General features: G+C 47.1%; 1 pseudogene; it reads left to right on the top strand.

The window, feature by feature from the left end:
* The first annotated feature begins 1,597 nt into the window (after positions 1–1,597).
* Positions 1,598–6,104, top strand: LOC102005472 (annotated as a pseudogene).
* The last annotated feature ends 2,735 nt before the right edge of the window (positions 6,105–8,839 follow it).

Genomic DNA, 8,839 nt, shown 5'->3' on the forward strand with positions numbered 1-8,839 from the left:
TTTTTTGGTTTTTTTGAGACAGGGTCTCTCTATGCAGTTCAGGCTGATCTTGAGCTCACTTTGTAGCCCAGGCTGGTCTCGAACTCGCAATGATCCTCCTGCCTCAGCCTCCTGAGTGCTGGGATTATAGGTGTGCACCATCTATCAGTTTTTTGCCCCAAGTATTGTAAAATGTTTCATTAGGTACAAAAACATTAGTATAATTATAGCTTCCTTCATTACTGTGAAGTGACCTTCTTTATTATCCCTGTAATATTCTTTACTCTAGAATCTACTTTGATGTGGAGCTTTTCTTTTTTTTGACAGCATTAGCTTAGTATGGGGGAGAGGTGCTGGGTATAGAAAGCCCTTGTTGGTCCTGAGCCCAGGAAGTTTGTATTTGTAATCCCATAGAGAAGTTATTGGAATTTTAGTGAGTGAGTGCCAATCTACCACTTCCAGTGCAACCCAGGACGAGAATAAAGGCACTAAGGCGTATTTGTGATAAACTGTAGTTGTGGGAGCCAAGGGGTCCTAAGTCCAGCTACGGTGATGACTAACCGGAACGAAGGCCTCCTGCCAGACTGAACCTGGGTTTGTTAATTCTTGAAGAAAGGAGCGGCTTGGGGAAGTGAATGTGGGAGTGGTGGGAAGTAGGTGAGTGCTGTGAGCTGGGCTAGGTAGCAGGCCTGAAATCACCTCTGCCATATGCAGAGAGAAGGGTATGCAGACAGAGTAGTCTGCATGGTACAGCTAAGGTAATATGTAATGTTTTGGTGTCCATGCTTCAGCTCTGATGCGTATTCTTTTATGCCCTGGGAATTCATAGCCTCTCATCTTGAGGCTGGATCCCAGCTGACAGCTTGGAGCACAGGCTCTCCGTCCCACCTTGGCTCACACAGGTTTTATGTGGGAGCTACGGGGGCGGGGGAAACACTTCCCTGTCATCTTTGCTTCAAAGACCACACATCAACACCTCGGCTAGACCGATTTGCATTGCCTAAAGCCAACTGAAGGGGTAAGGAAAAGTCCCAGCTCTGCACACATCAGTACATGGACAGAGGGCCAGGTTCAGCCAAAGCGGAGACAGCTCCTCCTTCAGGGAAGATTGCCCAGATGGTCCCCCATACTGGGAATGAAACCCAGGGCCTTGCACATGCAAGGCAAGCACTCTTCCCCTGGGCTGTATAACTAGCCCAGATTAGCACCATCTTTTTCCATTCTGTAATTTTTATTTGCATTTTTCTATTTAGTGAACATTTCTTACAGGCAGCATATAGTTGAGTGTTGCATTTTTGTTCAATTCGGCAACTTCTGCCTTTTAATTGGGGTGTTTAAGCCATTAACATTTACTGTGGTTGTTAAGCCAGGCATGATGGCACAAGCCTGGAATCCCAACACTCGAGGGGGCTGAGGCAGGAGTTTGAGGCCAGCCTTGGCTACATAGTGAGATCCTGTCTCAAAAAGCCAAAACATTAATGAGCGGTGATAAATCCATACAATGGAATATCAGTCAGCCATAAAAGGGAACAAAATTCTGAAACATGCAAGAACATGGATGAACTATGAAAACAGTATGTTAAGTGAAATAAGCCAGATATAAAAGGTCAAAGAGTGCATGACTGTGTTTCCATGCAGCACCTTGAACAGGCAGGTTCGTAGAGACAGGAAGCTTAACAAAGTAAGCAGGTAAATAGGGTGACTAGGGGCTGGGAGAAAGGAGGAATGTGCAGCTATTATTTAATGAAGTTAGAGTTTCTTTAGGGATAATGAGAAAGTTATGGACGTGAATAGATAGTTGTGATGACGGGGGCTGGGGATGTAGCTCAGTGGCATAGCACCTGCCTGGCAAGCACAAGGTCGTGAGTTCGATTCCTGGTACCGGAAAACAAACAAATAAACAAACAAAAGATAGTTGTGATGTTGTTACTACATTGTGAATGAACTTAATGCAACTGAATTATAAACTTACAAGAGGTTAAAATAATAAGTTTTATGTATATTTTACTGTAATGGCAACAGACACTGAAAAACAAATTGAACACTCAACTTTAATCCTCCTGTATTCTTGTTACATTATCACACTCTTCCATATATCATTAAAACAAAAATAACTGCTTAGTTTTCTAGTCCTTAGATGGGTCTTACCAGGTGTGGTGGTGTACACCTGTAATCCCAGCACTCGGGAGGCTGAGGCAGGAGGATCACTGCGAGTTTGAGATCAGCCTGGGCTACATAGTGAGCTCAAGGCCAGCCTAAACTGCATAGTGAGACCCTGTCTCAAAAAAAGACCAAAAAAAAAAAAAAAAAAAAAAAAGATGGCACATAATGGAACACATTCACTGTCTGTGAATCATTAGTCCATGTTTTTGTATTGTGGTTTGGCTTGAGTTCAGTGATTGGTTGTTTACCATTCTTTGCTTTTAGAATGGGTCTGGAGATAGCTCAGTGGCACAAGCTCCTGCCTGGCAAGCGTGAGGTGCTCAGTTCAATTCCTGGTATCAGAAAACAAAAAAAGAATGTTTCCTGCCGTGGGGTTCTATGGCTCTGCTTTTTGCCTCCTGTCCCCTCTTTCCTTTGGCTGCCTCCTCTCCTTCCTGTGAAAGACACCTTAGGCCCTGTGCCCCGCCCCAGCCAAGGCGTGACCATGAGATGTTATTCCCTGCTGTTATGACTTTGGTCCAGACATCCCCCCAAAGCTTCATGTGGTCATAAGTGGGGCTTTTTCAGAGGTGGCTAGGGGTCAGGGATGTAGCTCAGTGGCATAAGCACTTGCCCGGCAAACCTGAGGTCATGAGTTTGACTCCCAGTAAAAAAAAAAAGGTCAAATTCAGAGGTGGCTGGATCTAGAGTGTGTGACTATGGGACTAATTCATGGTGCAATGCTAGTTTCAAGGGCACTGAGATTAAGGATGTGAGTACTACCAACCTTCAGTAGCCTGGATAAAATATAAGGGATAGAAAGAGCTATGGTCACCTCTTGTTGCTTTGCTACCTTCTGCCCACCATGAACCGCTTCTCCTCTGTGAGGCCTGTTGGCCATGCCACCCTGCCTTGGAGCCACCCTGCCTTGATCATGGACTGAAACCTCTACCCACTGTGAGCTAAATAAACATTTTCCCCTTTACCTTTGGGTATCAGGTATTTTGTCGCAGCAACGAAAGGAAAGTAACTAAGACACTGCCCTTTGACCCAAGGAGTCATGGCTTGGACTCAGTCGTCTCTCCTGAGAATCTGAACTGAGAGACAGAGAATGTTCCTTGGGAGCCGTGGAGAATGAAATGGAAAGACCACTCAGACGTGGGGCTGAGGCCACCACTTTAGGTCATCCTGTGTTGCTGAGACAGCACAGTGTCCATGCATACACGAATGGCTAGAGAAATTGTGCTCTGGTAAGAGTATTGGGGAGCACAAGGAACAGACCCAAACTGGCAGGGCAGAGTGTTGTGTCAGGGCCAAAGCCGACTTTGAAAAAAAGGAAGAAAGGAGGAAAAAACTTAAAAGACTAACTGATGTAACTGAGTGAAGTGAACAGTTCTTGAAAGAAACATTCTCAGAAAAAAAAAAAAAGGAAAAAGGTAAGTTTTCAAAAAAAAGTAAAAAGCCGGGCGTGGTGTTGTATGCCTATAATCCCAGCACTCAGGAGGCTGAGGCAGGAGGATCGTTCTGAGTTCGAGGCCAGCCTGGGCTACAAAGTGAGCTCAAGGCCAGCCTGAACTGCATAGTGAGACTCTGTCTAAAAAAAAAAAAAAAAAAAAAAAAAAAAGAGTAAAGAAAGAGAAGAAAAAAAAGAGCAAGAAGCAGAAATATGAAAAAAGTGAATCAGCTGAGAGTTCGTCAAGCTCTGAGGCTGAAGGGGCTGAGGCTGTTCCACCCTAGACTTTGTCAAGGAAAAGGCCTGGAAAGTGAAAGATGGAAAGTTAGAAAGAGATGATGACAGCCAGGGATGAGTGGCTGCCTGTTGGTTTGATGTCTGTAAAACTATGTTATCATCATCACTCAAGGCTGACAAGGAAAATACAGTGAGAGAAAAACCAAGCCCTAGAACAGCCTCAGGAGTAGAGGATGGTGGGTTAAGCTGGCTAAGGAAATCTTACCAAAGAATGAAAACAAGCAGAAAGACAAAATAGAAATTTTTTTTTCTGTTTTTTTTTTTTTTCTTGAGACAGGGTTTCACTATGCAGTTTAGGCTGGGTTTGAGCTCACTTTGTAGCCCACATTGGCCTCAAACTTGCAGTGAACCTCCTGCTTTAGCTTCCCGAGTGCTGGGATTACAGGTGTGCGCCACCAGGCCTGGCCAAAATAGAAAATTTGAGGACATTGTAGCTGAAAGATATGGGTCAATGGAACTATTTCAGTTGAAATTAGAAGAAGCTGGAAAAAAAAAAACTGCATCCACAAAAGATTTTAGACAAGACCGGTAAAAGAATGCTGAGAGTGGTGGCGCATGCCTATAATTCCAGCACTCAGGAGGCTGAGGCAGGAGGATCATTGTGAATTTGAGGCCAGCTTGGGCTACAAAGTGAGCTCAAGGCCAGCCTGAACTGCATAGCGAGACCCTGTCTCAAAAAGACAAAAAAACAAAAAGCCCAAACAAACAAACACAAAAAACCAACCAAACCAAACCAAACCCAAAAAAACAACATGAGTCTGGAAGAGTGTGGCTGTGAACACACCGGAACCTCTGAAATCAAAAGCAGGAAGTAGGAAGAGACAGAGTTTCTACCAATGAGGAAAAAGTCAGATCCTTCCATGATGATGATCATCTAAGACCAAATAACTTAGTCAAACATGAAGAGATGAAGCAAACTTTATGAGAATGGCATCTAAGTTCACAGGCAAAGCGGACGGAAACTCTTCTACTCTGGACGACCTGTTTACATCCAAAGCAGCTGAGAGAAAGCGTCTTGATCGGGAGGAACAGACCCGGAGGAAAAAGGCTATCAGGGAGCAAGCGCCTCACCGCACAAATGGAAATGGGTCTGTGTTGTTTTGACAGCTCTCAATTTCCCAAGCACCTCATTGTGGCCATAGGTGGTGTCATGGTTAATACAGTCTGTCAGCGTGAGAAGTTTAGAAGTTTAATTCAGCAGGAAGACAGGGTCCTTCCTTTGTAAACATCCTGAGCTTGTGGAAGAGGAAGGCATGGAGATGGTGTGGGTGTAAAGGAACCCCGCAAAGAGGCTTGCTTCTCCCGGCTTTGTCTCTTACTGCTTTTTCTGACTTCAGCTGCCTTGGACTGCTGCTCCTGTGCCATATCACCCTGCCTTGCAGCCAGCTGATTATGGACTGAAACCTTCACAGACCGTGAGCTCAATAAATCTTTCCTTCCTTAATTTTGGGCATTCCGTATCTTGTCTCAGCAGCTAGAGAAAATTAACTAAGACAGGTGCTAAGGTTTATTTATGTTTGCCCAACTCCGGACCTCTTCCTTCCTTTCTTTCTTTCTTTTTTTTTTTTTTTGAGACAAGGTCTCAGTATGGCCTTGAGCTCACTTTGTAGCCCAGGCTGGTCTTGAACTTGCAAGGATCCTCCTGCCTCAGCCTCCAGAGTGCTGGGATTACAGGCATGTGACACCATGCCCAGCTACCCCCGCCTCTTCCTGAGGGGCACTGGCTGATAGTTCCTTTGCAGCATCATCGAGCTGCTCCCTCGCTGGATGAAGACATCTGGGAAGAGATTCAGGCGTTCGGTACAGATGTTTGAAGATGAAGGATTGGACTGAATGTTTTCAGAAACGAGTATGAGCATGAAGAAACACTATCTGATGGTTTATGAATGTGTTTCTCTCCCAAAAGAAGTGGGTGACCTGGCTCCTGTGCATTTTAAGAAAGTCATAATGGAATCTAGTGAAGAGTGGCCCATGAACAAGACATTGATTGATTATCTTCAAAAGACACCACTAAGTCTGTACCCACAGGCTTACCTGACTTCCCGGTGGACTTTGGCCTCCAAGGAGGATTTGACCATCATTGAGAATCAGCACAGATTCCCTCATTACTTGGGAAAGGAAACCATTGGGGGATGTTGGACTAGAACCAAGACTTTGGGGGAGGGGCAGCCCAGAAAGCGCTGAGGATCAGAGGAAATTACTGTTGTAATTTGCTCAGTGGTGGAAACCATGACTTCACCAAAAAATGAATTCCAAGACTGGAAAGAAAATAAAGGAACAGAAAAGATACAAACCTTCCCAATACAGTAAACCATCAGACTGCAGAGATGAACAAAAGAGGAGGAAAGAAGAAAGGACATCTTAAAAAGTAGAAGAAAATTAGTAAACAAAATGACAGGGATGACTTTAGTCTCAATAGTAACACACATTGCTGTAATCCCCCCACTGGGGAGGCTGAGGCAGGAGGATTGCTGTGTGTCCGAGGCCAGCTTGCTCTCCATAGTGAGTTCAAGGCCAGTCTGCACTACACAGCAAGACTCTGTTTATCCAAAAAAAAGTCATGTTGAATGTAAATGGATGAAATGCTTCAGATAAAAGAAGCAATTGTGCTATGTATATCTAATGAAATGTCAGTCTCTTTAGGGGAGGTATCAGGAATCAAACTCAGGACCTTGGCAGCAGGCACTGTGCCACTGAGCTAAATCCCCAGGCCCTTATTTTTTTTTCTTTTGTCTTTTTGAGACAGAGTCTCTATATACACTTCAGGCTGGTCTCGAACTTGCAACGATCCTCCTGCCTCAGCCTACCGCCTGAAGTGCTAGGATTACAGGTGTGCGCCACCACACCTGGCCTTCATTCAGTTTTAAGAAAAGAGAAATCTTACCATTTGCAATATCATGAATAGGCCTGGGGGACATCATGGTAAGTGCAATAAACCAGGCACATACGGACAAGCACTCCTTCACATGAGGCACTTACAGTAGTCAGACTTACAGAAGCAGAGAATGAAGTAGTGCTGAGGATGGGGTTGTGGGGAGTTGTTCAACAGGTACAAAGTTTCGGTTTTTGCTGGATGAATGAATTCTAGAGATCTGCTGTACAGCATTATGTCTACAATTAACAATACTATAGCTGGCAGTGGTGGTGCACGCTTGTAATCCCAGCACTTGAGAGGCTGAGGCAGGAGGGTCCTCATGAGTTTGAGGCCCGCCTGGGCTACATAGTGAGTTCAAGGCCAGCCTGAACTGTGAGATTCTATTAAAAAAAAAAAAAAAAGAAAAAGAAAAGGAAACCATCACCACCAAATACTATACAGTGCACTTCAGAACGGGGTGGAAGGATATTTCTCATTTTGTGTTCTTACTACAATTTCCATCCCCTAAAACAGTGATGGCGAACCTTTCAGAGCTTTCAATGATATAAACAGCCCACTGTGCCATGTATGCCATAGAAAGTTCTAAATGCTTCACTGCTCTGAGGTAAAAACTCATGCTGGGAAGGCTACCTGGCTCACAGCCGGCCTCTTGGGAGCCACGTAAAAGCTCCCAGCCCTCTTATCTCTGGATAAGAGGTCTGCCCAGGCTGGCCCCAAATTCCTGGACACAAGTGATCTTCCTGCCTCAACCTCCTCAGCAAATAAGGGCTTTTGTAGGGAAACGGGGCTGTGACAAACCAGAGGCCACCAGGCGAAGGTAACCTCTGCACTCTCTCCAGATCAACAGCCAGCTCCCGAGGGTGCCCCTGTGCAATCCTTCCCAGCAGAGATCCTGGTGGTTCTGGAAGCCAGAAGAACGGGTTGACCCTGCAGTGGGGCTGTGGGCCCTGGAGTCTCCTGGGAGCCCTGCACCCATCGCAGCTGCTCCCAGCAGGGATGCCCAGCGCTGAGAGTGTGGATTCCGGTGCCACACACTGTGGATTCAAGCTCCAGCCCGGTCTCTAGCGCCTAGGCAAGCTCCTTTGTTCCCCAGTCTCCCTATCAATAAAATGGGGACTGAGCTGGGCGTGGTGGCGCACACCTGTAATCCCAGCACTGGGAAGGCTGAGTCAGGAGGATCACTGGGAGTTCGAGACCAGCCTGGGCTACAAAGTGAACTCAAGGCCAGCCTGAACTGCATAGGGAGATCCTGACTCAAAAAAAACAAAACAAAAAACAAAATGGGGACTCAAACACTGTCTCTTAACAATGAGGACGAGGGGCTGGGGATTTAGCTCAGCAGCACAGCGCCTGCCTGGCAAGGGCGAGGTCCTGAGTTCGATTCCCGGTACCAGAAAACAAAACAAAACAAAACAAAACAAAAAAACCAATGAGGATTAGATGGCTTCATGTGACAGCAACCTGCCTGTGGGTGAGACTGGTTGGGAGTGTAATTCTGGCCCCTTCTCTCTGCTCCCTGTCTCCCTACAGTCTCTGCAGACGCTCCTTCCCGCTGAGGCAGCAAAAGAACTGGCTGGCTCTGCCCCCCACACCGCCCCTGCCCGGGTCCTGAGACCGACATGCAGCTGATGCTTCTGCAGCGCACGCCTGGGACCGCGGTCTCTGGAGGAGGCTGCGCGCAGTCCGGCCTTGCAGCGGATGCTGGAGGCCATCCCAGGACGTCCTTGGGAGCAAGCGGGGCCCCAGCCGCATCACTGTCCACTGAGGGACTCCGAGTAGACCGTGCCCCCCCACCACGCCCCCAGGCGGCCCGGCCTCTGCTCTGAGCGCAGCTCGGCCGCGCTGGAGCCGGAGTCTCCCTGTCTGTCAGTGCTGCCCTTCGGGCCCCGCTTCATGACGTCCTGTCCCGTTTTCCCGCTGGGAGATATCCATGTAGTGGTCCCAGAAAGAGTGTGGCACAGTGCCTGCTTGTGTCCCACAAACCCTAGGGACCAGGGCTTCTCTGACAACGCCAGCTCCCCCGACAGTCTGCTCCGCTGCCGGCTGGAGAGGGAGGGGACTTTTCCTCCGCCTCGGCCTGGCCTTTCCCTGAG

Source organism: Chinchilla lanigera, unplaced genomic scaffold (genome assembly GCF_000276665.1).
Source record: "Chinchilla lanigera isolate Chin_1 unplaced genomic scaffold, ChiLan1.0 scaffold00080, whole genome shotgun sequence".
NCBI classification, from domain to species: domain Eukaryota; kingdom Metazoa; phylum Chordata; class Mammalia; order Rodentia; family Chinchillidae; genus Chinchilla; species Chinchilla lanigera.